Here is a 13,244-nt window from a genome sequence, read left to right as displayed (position 1 = left end):
TCAGTGCAGCGAAGGGCCACAAGGTTGGTGGCCGGTTTGCAGGGGATGCCGTATGAGGCGAGACTGAGGGAACTGGGTCTCTTCAGCCTGGAGAAGACTCAGAGGGGATCTGTTGGTGACATACAGGCATGTGAGGGGGTGTCACACGGAGGTGGGGAGAGACCTATTCTCCCCTGCAGAGGAAGGCAGGACGTGCTCCAACGGAGCAAAGCTCAGGGAGCCAAGGTTCCGTTTGGATGCCAGGAAGCACTTCCTGACAGTCAGGACCCCGAGGGTGTGGAATGGGCTTCCACGAGAGGTCATTGAGGCCCCATCGGTGTGGGTGTTCAAGGATAGGCTGGACGTCCACATGGTGGGCATGTCGTGAGCGGAGCTGGCTGGTGCTGGAGGTCAGACTAGATGGCCCGGGAGGCCCCTTCTGACTCGTGCTGGTTCTATGTTTCTATTTTTCCATTTCCACTTTGGTGTGCTTCCAAAGGTAGCAGCAATGCTATTCTGGCATCTTCTTTGCTTTTCCTCAGTAGCTGGTTGAGTGCTTTCCAGCGTGAGAGTCTCATAGTCTGGCACTATCACCTTGGCTTGTTTCAACATAAAGTTTTCAAGGTAAGAAAGGTCAGAAGTGGTTCGCGATTGCCTTCTTCTGTGCAGTGTCACCTGCAATTACCTCGACAGTCACTGGTATTGTCTTTGAACAATTCCCTGCCAATGTCACCTTTCACTGCTGCTAATTCCCAGCAGCTGCCATTCAGGAGTTTCTCCACTCTCCAAAAATTACATTTTTTATTGATCTGTTTCTGTTCTGTTAGTCAAAGGGAGAAGTGATGCTATGGAAGTAGCCTTGGTTCCCACCCACTCCTTTCCTTTGTGAATGACCCTGCCTGGTTCATTGGAGAGGCTTCTGTCAGTCCAAGAAGACCGTCTTGCATCAGGTTAGCTAGGGGTCTTTCCCTTGGCAAAATGGCTTTGATTTTGGCTAAACTTCTTGTTTCCCCCCAGGAGGCCCTGGCACCTGCAGCTTAGCTGGCCTGATGCTAGTCCACTTTGGTTTAGTCTGGAAGGTGGGCAGGCTCAGGATTAAGCCATGCCATGAGTGCAGGTGACTCTCATACCTAAGATTTTGCCTTCTGTTCCCTGGACAACTTCTTCCTCCTTTTCAGCTTGCCCTTCCTTCCTCCTGTCCATTCTGGCTGTGACGCTCCATGCCCAACTTACACTCTTGCTTCCTCAATTCAGTGGTATGGTATTCCATGTTTTTCCTCCATTCTATCCCCCTGTCTCTCTCTTCAGCTGGTTTTCTTTCAAAAATATTTCTTGCTTCCTGTTACTTCTTATTTTCTGTTTTTGGTGTTTGAGAGTAAGGGTGGTGAACTATACGCTTTCCCCCCATCTGTCAGGGAATGACAATTGGGCAGTTTCCCACTAGAGTTGGAAGGGTCAGAGGGCTATTGAGTCCAACCCTCTGCTTGGTGCAGAGCTCCAAGTCAAACCATCCCTCTCAGATGGTTGTTCAGATGTTTCTTGGATGCCTCCAGCGTGGGAGAGCCCACCACCTCCCTAGGTCATTGGCTCCATTGTCTTACTGCTGTAACCCTAAGGAATTTTTTCCTAATCTCTGGCTGGAATCCAGCTTCCTGCAACTTGAGCACATTATTGCGTGTTCTACACTCTTGGATGATTCCTTCTCTTTGTGACAGCCTTTCAAGTACTTGTAGAATGACATCTCCTCTAAGTCTTTTCTAACATGGGCTAACATGCCCAGTTCATTCCATTTCTCCTCACAGGACTGTTTCTAGTTCCGGGATCATCCTTGTTGCCATCCTCTGAACGCTTTCGAGCTTATCTGTACCTTTCTTAAACTCTGGTGCCCTGAACTGGACACAGTACTCCAGATGAGACCTGATCAGTGCTGAATAAAGGGAACTATTGCTTCCAAATGATTTCGAAGTGATACTGTTTAAAAGGCAGTCTAAAATAGCATTTGCCCTTTTTGCAACCCCATCATATTGTAGACTCATGTTCAGCTTACGATCTACAACTGTTCCAAGATCCTTCTCAGATGCTGTATTGTTGAGCCAAGTAGTTCCCATCTTGTATCTTGTAACAGTGCATTTGGTTTCTTTTCCTAGGTGCGGAACTTGGCATTGGTCCCAATTTAATTTCATTATGTTGTTTTCAGCCCAGCACTCCATCAGCATCACCTTGAATCTACTTTCTGCCTTCCAGGGTATTTAGCTGTCCCACCCAGTTTTGTATCATCTTCAGATCTGATCACCATTCCATGCACTTCCTCATCCAAACCATTAATGCAGATGTCGAAGAGCGCTGGCCCCGGGACTGAGCCCTGTGTTGCTACACTTGCTACCTCTCCCCAGTTTGAGAAAGTTCATTGATGAGCACGCTTTGAGTCCAATTTGTAGCCAACTGTAGATCCACCTGAGAGTTGTTCCATCTAGCCCACTTTTAGACAGTTTGCAAATCAGGAGATCATGGGGCACTTGGTCAAAAGCTTTGCTGAAGTCAAGCTAGATTATGACCACAGCATTCTCACAGGCCATCAAGGAGGTTACCCAAAGAAAAAATGAAATCAGATTAGTCTGGTTCTTGAGGAATCCATGTTGGCTTCTAGTAATTAACAGCATTGTTTTCAAGGTGTGTGCAGACTGACTGTTTTATAATCGGCCCCAGAATTTCCCCAGGGATTGATGTCAGACTGACTGGTCTGTAGTTCCCAGGTTCTTCTTATTTTCCCTTCTTGAAGACAAGAAGAACATGAGCCCTTCTTGTTTGGCACTTCCCCTTTTTTCTGTGGTTTCGCAAAGATGATAGATAGTGGTTCCAAGAGTTCTTCTGCCAGCTGCTTTGCAACTCCAAGTCCTGCAGACTTGAACTCCTTCAATCCAAATCCAATTAGATGATCTTTGACTATTTACCTTTCAATCTTGAGCTGCCATCTTGCTCCTTCAGCTTTAATTTCCCCTTCATCAGGAAGGTCATAGATCAAGATTGAACCAAAGCAGAAACTGAGCATGTTTGCCTTTTCTTTGCCATCTGTTATCCACATTGTGTAGTTGAACCCCATTTGAACCTTCTGTCCTTTAGTGTCTGTAGTCGAACCCTTTGTCTCCTGGCCTTCCTTCCACTTCCTAGACATGTCCTTTTTTGTTTTCAGATCATCTGTGAGATTTTTGTGAAGCTACATGGGCATCTTCTGTTGTCTTCTACCCTTTTCCCTTGTTGGAAGTGTTTGGAATTGTGCCTTTAGAATTTCCTTTTTTTAAAAACCATTCCCACCCATCATGCACTCCTTTTATTATTAGAATAGCTTGCCATGGATCTTGCTTATCTTCATTCTGAGTTTAGTTAAATTGGCTTCTTGAACAAGGTAGATGTTCAACTACATTTGGCTTTTGCTTCATTTAGAATCAAGAAATCAAGTATGGCATGGTCACTTCCCCCCAGAGTTTTCTTAGCTGCCACTTTGTCCGTTTGGTCTTCCCTGTTGCTTAGCATCAAGTCAAGGATAGCCAATCCTCTAGTTCAGGGGTCCTCAAACTTTTTGAATAGGGGGCAAGTTGAAAGGTCACAGGGATGGGCACGGGGCGCCAAGGTGGTGCGGGTGGGAGGTGTGGGCTGGGCTGGGCTGGGGGGGCGCGCAGGAAGGCAGGGGCATGTGTGTGCAGAGATCCTTTTCTCCGAGCGAGTCCAAAATGATCTCCTTGCGAGCAAGCCAGCACCTCAAGGTGCCGGGTGTGGCGAGCTACAGCAGGCCGGATCAATGGGCATGGCAGGCCACATCCAGCCCACGCGCCGTAGTTTGAGGACCCATGCTCTAGTTCCTTCCTCCCCTTTACTTTGGAGGAATTTATTAGTGATGCATGTTAGGAATCTGTTGGAGGGGCCGTGTTTGGCAGAACTTGTCTCCCGACAGATATAGGGGAAATTGAAGGCCCCATACCGAAAATATCATGCCTCCTTGAAACACTGGCAATTTACTTGACTGGGTGGTTGGCAATAGACTCCAAGCAGTATATTCCTTTTATTCTTTCCTCCATTTATATGAATCCAGGTGCTCTTGGTGGGGCTGCTATGCGCATTCTCCTGCATTTCTATGCAGAGCCATGCATCTTCGATATTTAGGGTGACTCCACCTCCCTTTCTGTTCCTTCTGTTCCTCTTGAACAGGTTATATCCTTCAGTTGTTGAATTCCAGTGATGTGAGTCATCCCACCACACTTCAGTTTTCCCCATCTGATCGTATTTGCCCTCCTGAATTAAGGGTTCAAGTTCATGCTGCTTGTTTCCCATAGTCCGGGCATTAGCATATAGACCCTGAAGACTATGTGCTTTCTAGTCCAGCTTTCTTACTGCATTTTTTGGAAGACCATTATTGGCCACCATTAGAGCTGCTCTCCCTGTCGAGGTGCATAAACGTTTGTCCACTGTTCTGCCCAGATGTACATCTCCCTGCCATGTAAGACACAGTTTAAAGTCCTCCTGATAAACATCTTCATGCTGTGGCCAAACACATCCTCTCCAGTCCTTTTACGGTGCAGCCCATCCCTTGCCAGCAGCCCATCTTCCAGGAAGCGTGGTCCATGGTTCCTGAATCCAAATCTCTCAAGCTTTCACCTGGGGCAATTCCCCCCCCCCCCCGTCTGTTCCTCTTCCAGGAACTGGAAGGATTGAAGGGAAAACGATCTGGGCCCCAAAGTTCTTGACTTTCCTCCCTAAAGATCCAAAGTCTGACGTGATTTCTTCAAAGCTCCACTTGGTGGTGTCATTTGTTCTAACATGTATGAGATTGCGGGAAATGGTTTCAGTGGGGTATATTAGCCTTGGCAGTCTTCCAGTTATGTTACTATCTCTTGTGTGGTTTCCCATCACTTGTGCAAGTTTCTTTCCCTCCTGAAAGGCTGAAATTTTACTTCTAAGGTTTAGTTACTGGCAATGAAAGTTTTAAGCTAAAATAGGCTGATATTTTGGGGAATTGCCCCCCTTGTTTTTGCCTTCAGCCCCACCCACCACTAGAATAAGACTGAGTTACCTCCCCTGAGTTTCTTTGAAATGGAGTTCAGCCTGACTGCTTTACAGTGTGAAGGAAACATCCACAGCAACCTGCCTCCCAGCCTGGAGAGGCTCACTGTCAAACTGCATGTATGTGAAACTCCTACCACTGAGTTGGACGCAGGATCCAATCTGCTGCCACCTTTCTTGCTGATGGGCTTTGTCTCCAGAGCCGGAGATGTGTTGCAGAGCCCTTGGGCTAAGTTTAGGAGGCCTTGGAGCCTGTTTGCACCTGAGACTCTCAAAGTATGTGATTTAAGAGCCACTCTTTAGATACGCATCCACCAGGCAGCCTGTGCAGGGCTTGGTCGCTCTGAGGCGGCAAGAGCAGAGGGGTCCTTGTGCAGCTTGCAGGCCATGAGAGAGCATGGAAGGGGAGTGGGTACATTCCACTGGTTAGCTCACTGTTCATGCAGTGAAGGCTTTCTTCATTTTCTGATCTGGAATCCAGGGGGGTTTTAGAGTTGCCTTGAAAAAGCCCTGTGACTTTAATACGAATCTTGTAGTTTGCCATCTTGCTCGCATGGAGAGTTGGATACAAGTGTTCTGAATGGCAACCCTGCACCTCCCTTTTAATTGCTTCTGTCCACGTGTTTGCTTGTGTTACATAGAACTGACTGGTTGGTGTTGTGAAGGTTACCCTTACTGAGTCACTTCGAGCTCTGGTCAGTTGTGTCCAGTTTACACACAAATTTTATCTGGGCTCCTCATTTTCCAGCTGTGTAGGGAGGTGTCCCTGATCTCTTTCGAGCCAGGCTTTTCTTGAGGCTGTTTTTGAGAGCACCTTCCTTGGCCCAGAGGCAAAAGCTTGGGGGAAGCAGGCTGGGCATGTGCATGTGTGCGCGCAGCCCTGGTGCTCAGATGGTGCAGCATTCAGCAGCCTGAGAACCACAGCCCCAGCATGGGTGGGTTTGTTACTTTTCATAAATGCTGTGGCAGGTTAGTCCTACCCTGGGTGTGCAGGCAGGCAAAAGTGTGTGGGTAGGACTGCTGAAGACATAGAAGCTTGAGTTAGGGGCAGGCACACACACTCCAACCTATCTCAGTGAAACAACGAGCCATGAGTGCTAGCAATACCTTTGTGGGGGGCGAATTTCTCCCCTGCAAATTACAAAGTTGTTCTTCAGCAGTCCCCCCACCCCCAACTGTTTTTGTTGGTTACATTGAGCAAGTTTGCACATCATGTCAGTCCACCCGGGCTTAGTGGTTGTGGTTGAGCTCACTGTGGATTGTGACTTCATACTCCCCGTCTACCAACTGGCATCTCAGGGGACTTTGGAGCGCAAGATGCTCTCTCCACTGTGATCAAGACCCATTTTGGTTCCTGTTGCTTTCCTTCCCATTCTATCCTGAGAGAGCTTTTGACAACTGCTGATAGCTGTCAGCAATATACCATCATTTAAATTTTGCCTTGGCACCTAAACTGTGTGCAGATATCTTTGTTATTTTTTAAATAGCCCAAATTGCACTGGTTTGGAAGTTACGGTTAGGGTTAGAGTTGTGCATTTTTCTGTGGATGTAGAAATGGGAAACCTAAAATGGGCAATATTCTGGTAGGTATTTGCTGCCAAAACGCAGAGTTAGCCATGTTTTCGGGTAACTTTGTTTTGACATGACAGCTGTCAAAAGCTGTGCTTTTAATTTGGAGCAGGTGGTCTTTGCTCATGGAAAGGATGTGGATAGAGTTTTTTACCCCTTGGCACTAGGTTTGGGTACCTAGGTGCTCAGGAAGGTAGAAAAGTGCCACCTGTCTGCTTTTCCTGGAGCATAGAGGCTGGATGGGTTCCTTTTAAAATAGTTTTTGATAGGAATTCTCATGCTTTGCTTTTGCCTTGCTTTTGTTTCTTTTACAGGGATATAAGCAGGCAGTTTCCTGAGCTCTAGAGTTTCCAGAGGGGAAGAATGCTGCAAATGCCAAATAGCTCCTGATTGTGAGGGTTGGGATAGGGTTGGGGGCAGCAGCAAGCCAGGGACAGTGGCCTCACCATGCTGCTGGGGCATTTGTGGGACAGCTGGCACCAGCAGTGCTCCAGGTACGCTCAAGAGGTGAGGCAAGGGTGTTGTGCCGTTCTTGCCAAGGACCTCACTCTCCGTTGGACTTTACCCACGGAGGCTGATCATCTGAATTTGAACATGATGACCCATTATGGATCCAGTAGCCCTAGCCCAGGGTTTTTCAGCATGGGTTGTTTAAAAAAAGAAAAGTGGCCACTCTGGATTAACTGGGGCGGGTTCCACCAAATGATAACTGGCTGTGTGGCGCTTGTGGGGCATTGAAGCAGGGCTGGTGTGCTGCGGCTGCCCGTCACTGACCATCGGCTGTCACTGGAGAAAGGGCGTCTTACTTCCCAAGGCCATTTGCGCCATCTCTGCTGTAGCGGACAAACACTTATCTCTGCTTGTGAGAGCCTTGACACTTTACCCAGTGCTTTACAAGAGTGCTGTAAAACTTTTATCTAAGAGCTTTCTTTACAATAATGTTTGTTTTCTCTGCCTTCCTTTCACTGTTTTTGCAATGCTAATCTTTTTGTCTGCATGGGCACCCAGGGAGCAGTGAAGGACTTTTGCCAGAGAGAAGATCACGTGGATGCTGCCAGCCTGTGCCTGGTACTGGAGACAGCTGCCAGAAAGCCTGTCGCAATCTGCAGCTCTCCCAGACCTGGGAGGAGAATCGGAGGCTGCTCTTTCTCTGTGGGAGTAGCCCAGCTGAAGGCTGTGGCCTTGTGTGATGAGTGGGGCTCATCCTGTGAGGCCTTTTCCAAGTCTCCGGCAGCTGTGTAAGAAAGCTTCAAGTGATGGTTAGTGGCAGCCGCTTCCTTTGGGCTTTCTTGTGAACTCCCACGAGCAAGAGACCAGCATTTGCTGGAGAGAGAAAGTCAGGCAGGACTTTGGTGTCCTCCAGGAGGGCAGCTCTGCAGGCACTTCCACAGCCGTGTGTGTGTGGGGTTATGTTTCTCTCCTTTAAAACTCCCTTAAACTATGGCTTCTCTTCCCCACTTTAACGCTGAGCCCCAAATAAGGCTTAAGTGTGTTGTCTGTGCACTCATTTGTGCAATCCAGCAAGGCCTTGATCTTGATGTTTTTCAAAGAGATGCAAGGACAGCTGTGAAGTGACAGATGCGCTGCATTTTTTCTTTTCCTCTTTCTCTTTCATCTGGTTGTAAGCTCAATGGAGCTTGTCTATGTTGTCCTGTACTGTGCTGTCCACAATGAGGGTGCCATGGAAAAAAAGAGTAATAGGAAGAGTGCCCAGCAACAATGCCTTGGATTTTAAAACTTGAGTAAGTCACTGTGTTGAATGAATAGGTGTTTGTTCCCTACCAGCATGCTTACAATTGTGAGAACTTCTGACTGCCCCATCTTTCCAGGATTATTACGGGAGGATGTTTCTGCTCTTTGCAGGGTGCAAAACTCAACTTCAGTGGGGTTTTGTGAAACTTTGCCAGAAAAGAGGAGGCGTTACCTCATGTGTTCTGTCAGCTGCTGATGGCTTGCCAAGACTGGCTCTTGCTTGATTGCTCAGGAGCTGCTCCCAAGCAGTGTTCTGGTTCATCAGCCAGGGAACAGCCAGATGCTCCTGGGAGGCAGGATGGCAGTCTTCATGATCATTTGGCATCCAGAGGTAGACTGCTTCTGAATACGAAGGTTCCATGTCCATATCTGCTGACTGTGAATGACAGAAAAATGCATTATGTGGAAAGGAATTTCTTCATCTATTCTGCATTTGCTGCCCACCAATTTCACTGAAGTGACCCAAATTCTCAGATCACGAGATCAGGGAGAAAACTTCCTCTGCTCAGCAGGCACAAAAGGAAAATGCTTGGCAGTGGGGCATTTTCCAGTATGTGAATGAATTTGTATGAACCTTCACTCTTTAACTGGAAGTTTTTAAATTCTAGAATGAAGCCTGAGCCTTGTGACTCCTCTAACAGCACCACAGAACACTTGCAGTGCCAAGTTGTTGTAGTCCTGGTAGGCTTCTGCAGGCACAGAGAGCAGCTTCTCAGTGTTCTATCCCTGGTCTTACCTGTTAAGCTGAGTTTTGTTGTTGAGAAATGGGGCCTGAAAATCCCTTGCAAATGGCATGTCTTCATCCTGGCTGTTCTGTCATTTAGAAGGGAGTTCAATTAAGTCTCATATGGGAGTGCAAAATCACGAGTAGGATCTATTTGCTACCCCAGGAAGGCTGAATCATTCTATGTGGGGTTTGGTGATGCCTTTTGTAAGAGGGCTAGTGAAATCCAGGATGGATAGCAGAGCCTTAGCAGTAGCCCTTTCCTGCAGAGGCTGGGTGGGGTATCCAGAGACAAGGTAGCTTTGCATTCAGGGTTCCAGTGAGGTATTTTCCTGGTGGCTAACCTGGATCTGGTCTAGACTTCTTCAGGTGCCTGGTAGAAAGTGGAAGCAGTGGCGAGATGCTGAACTGGATGACCCCACTGTGGTCTGATCCAGCTGCAGGGCTGCACTTAGCAATGTTCTAGGTGGGATTGTGCTTCCCCTGGAGGTGCAGGTTGGCAGCTTGAGGGTGCTCCTTGATCCATCATTGTCACTTGAGGCTCAGGTGGCCTCAATGGCTCCAAAAGCCTTCTGTCAGCTGTGGCTGGTAGCCCATGTTTGCCCCCATCTGGACGACTAGCCTGGCTTCAGAAATCTGCACTCTGGTGCAGATCATCAGCAATTTAATTCAGCAACAGCAGCCGTTTAGTCGTGTTCGACCGTTGGCCACTCCGTGGATCATTGCACTCCGTGCCTCTGTCTCGCACTGCCTCCCTCAAGTCCCCCATGGTCATCTCCAGCCAACGGGCACTGGTGTGGCCCCTGCTCCTTTCTCTGCTGATCACTCCCAGCATGACTGACTTTTCGAGAGAGTCGGCTGTCATGACATTGCCAAACAAGGACTCTCACACTTTGGCCATCTTGACTTCAAGTGATATTTTTGGGGAAGCTTGGTCTAGGACTTCTTTGCAATTTTTGCAGCCCATGGGATACTCAAGAGTCATGTCCAGCACCTCAATTCAAAAGCATCTGCCTTTTTCAGAGTCCAGGTTTCACAGCCATGCATAGCAATTGGACAAACTATTGTGTTGACTAATCTGCATTTGGTTGGGAGGCTGATATCTTTACTCTTCCAGATGTTATTTATGCTGGACATTGCAGTTCTTCCAAGTGCCTTATCATCTCAGGACAGCAGTCACAATTTTTGTTGATTTTAGAGCCAGAAAGTTGAATTCCTTTACTGTTTTGATAGTCTCGTTGTTGATCTGCACTCTGACCTGTGTGTTCTCTGCAATTGTCATTATCTTTGTTTGCTTGATGTTAAGGTGCAATTCAAAATTTTCACTTTCATCTTTGACTCTGAGGATTAGCCACTCCAGATCTTCTTTGCTTTCTGTGAGCAAAGTTGTATCATCTGCATATTGGAGGTTGTTGATATTCGTATCACCAATTTTGAGCCCAATGGTAGTTTCTTCCAAAAGTGCATTTCTCATAACTATTTCTGTGTATATGTCGAATAGTGTAGGTGACAGGATGCAACCTTGCCAAGTGCTTTTTCCAATTCTGAACCATTTTGTGTCTCCATATTCTGTTCTTACAGTGGCTTCCTGATCAGAGTACAGTGACTGAAACTGAGCTGGATGTGGTGTGGTGATATTCCCAGTTCTTTGAGGCAGTTCCAGTGCTTGTCATGGTCAACACAGTCAAAGGCTTTTGTGTAGTCAGTGAAGCACATGTAGAGGTCTTCTTGGTATTCCTTTGCTTTTTCCATCATCCCAACGTAGGTTGGCAATGTGATCCCATGTTCCTCCCCCTTTACAAAATCCTGCATGGCAGTTCTCTGTTGGTGGTGGGGTTCAAAGGTTTCTGGATTATCTTCAAGAGGATTTTATTCGTGTGTGGTATCAAGGCTATGGTTTGGTGTTTGGGGCAGTCTTTTGTATCATCCTTCTTTGGTATTGGGAAAAATACTGACCCTTTCCATTCTTTTGGCCACTGACCAGATTTCTACACACTTTGGCAAAGCACTCCCAGCGGTCTCAGCAACTCTGCTGGAGTTCCATCAACTCCGGGGGCTTTGTGGTTAGGCAACCAGTTGAGCACCCGCACTGCTTCCTCCTCCAGGATATCTGGTTCCAATTCTGTTAGGTTGGCTACTCTTACAGCTTGATTTGATTCTCTTTTGTATAAAGTTCTCCATATTCCTGCCATCTTCCTCTGATTGCTTGTTGGTCATACAATTTCTGCCCATTGCATCCCCGACCCCTTTCTTGCCAGAAAGTGGTTTCTGGCCTTCTTCACAGAAGTGAAACACTTTCTTGTATGACCTCTCTTGGCTGCTTCCTCCAATTTCTTGCTTTGTTCTGCCCAGTACTTTTCTTTATCTTCTCTTGCCTCTCGCTGGGACTGCATTTAGTTTTTGCATTTTTTCCCTTTCACTTTTGCTTTCCTTTCTCTTCTGCAGTCTTTATTGTAGCTTCAGATATCTATCTAGCCAATTTCGTAGCCAAGATGTTTCTGGGCTGCTTCAGTGATGGTTGTTTTCATTTCCTCCCATAACATCTGGTTGTCTTTCTTTGATGTTGAGCAGTTCAAGTATGTTTTTAACTTCCACTGCATATGCCAGGGGAATCTTCTTGACATCCAATTTTTGATTCATGGGTGGTCATTTGACACTGCAGCACTTGAACTTTACCTTGGCAGCTAGCAGTTCATGGTCTGATCCGCATTCTGCACCAGGGAACGTTCTCACGGCGAGAATGGAACCTTTCCGCTTCCTTAGGCATAAGATATAGTCAATTTGGTTTCAATGTTCTCCCCAAATTAGCTTAATGCAATGTACTCTGTGTGGGTCTGCCCTTGAAGATGGGTCAGAAGCTGCAGCTCATGCAGAATGTAGCGTCCAGACTAATAACTGGGGCCCAGACGTCTGGACTTAAAAGACTTCGTTTGGCCCATTTGCATTGGTTGCCTGTATGCTTCTGGGCCCAATTCAGCATGCTGGTTTTAACCTCTACAGCCTTACATGGTTTAGGACTACAACACCTGTAAGCGCACCTCTCCCAACCATGATCTGCTTGGACGTTTTGCCCAACCTCTGGGGCCTTCCTTCAAGTGCCAGTTCTGAGGGACACTTGGAGGCTGGCAACAACAGGGAGGCTCTTTCTGTCATGGCCCTCCCATCAACAGAACAAGCTCCCCACTGAGTCCCCCCCCCCAACCCTGACAGAGAGGAATTGCTCAGCTTCAGGGCTGGCAGTGGTAGGGGAAAGCCGTGTTCTCCCAGGCCCCCTCTGGGGGATGGCCAGAAAATGTGCCTTCTCTCTGCCTCTCCTGCTGGTACAATTATGCGGCCAGGCAGGGGTCACATATGTCAGCTAAAGTTCCTGATCCTTACCTAATTTTAATAATTTTAATTATTAACAATTTTAACAATTGATTTAAAATGATTTTGTATTATTTATTTATTAAAAATATTTATACCCCATCCCATATGCAAAAGCATCTTGGGCGGCTTACAAAAATCAAAAACAAATAATCTAACAAGTTAACAATAAATAAATAAATGGTTAAATATACAGATAAAACCAGTAACATTTCACAAATAAAAGAAAATCAAAACAAAATAAAAATCAAGAATAAGAACAAAATCAAAACCAAACAGCAACTGTGAAGTCAAAACCTGATTAAAATTCCTAACATTTAAAATGATGGGCAAATAAAAAGGTTTTCACCTGACACCAAAAAGAATATAAAGTCGGTGCCAGGCAAACCTCTCTGGGGAATGCATTCCAGAGTCTGGGCACCACCACAGAAAAGGCTCTCTGGGTAGAGACCATCCTCACTTCTTTCAGTGAGGGTGCCCGGAGTAGAGCCTCTTCTGCAGATCTTAAGCGGCGTAAGGGCTTATAGGGGGAGAAGACGTTCCTTCAGGTATCCCAGTCCCAAGCCGTTCAGGGCTCTGTAGATTAACACAAGCATCTTAAATTGGGCGAAGACGTCAGTTGGAAGCCAGTGAAGCTGGTAGAGGACTGGAGTTATATGAGAATAACAACCGGTCCTTGTCAGCAACCTGGCCACTCTAGTTTGGACCAATTGAAGTATCCAGACTGTCTTCAAGGACAGCCCCACATAAGTGCATTATAATAATCCAAGCGGGAGGTTACCAGAGCATGTGTCACTGT

General features: G+C 46.9%; 1 protein-coding gene across 2 annotated transcripts in view; it reads left to right on the top strand.

The window, feature by feature from the left end:
* PC (pyruvate carboxylase) overlaps positions 1 to 13,244 on the top strand; it is a 265,823-nt gene that overhangs the window by 5,503 nt on the left and 247,076 nt on the right. The window lies entirely within an intron of this gene.

Source organism: Varanus komodoensis, unplaced genomic scaffold (assembly GCF_004798865.1).
Source record: "Varanus komodoensis strain SLA01 unplaced genomic scaffold, ASM479886v1 scaffold57, whole genome shotgun sequence".
Taxonomy (NCBI): domain Eukaryota; kingdom Metazoa; phylum Chordata; class Lepidosauria; order Squamata; family Varanidae; genus Varanus; species Varanus komodoensis.
The sequence above is the reverse complement of the archived record's forward strand: the minus strand, read 5'-3'. Positions and strand labels throughout refer to the sequence as shown.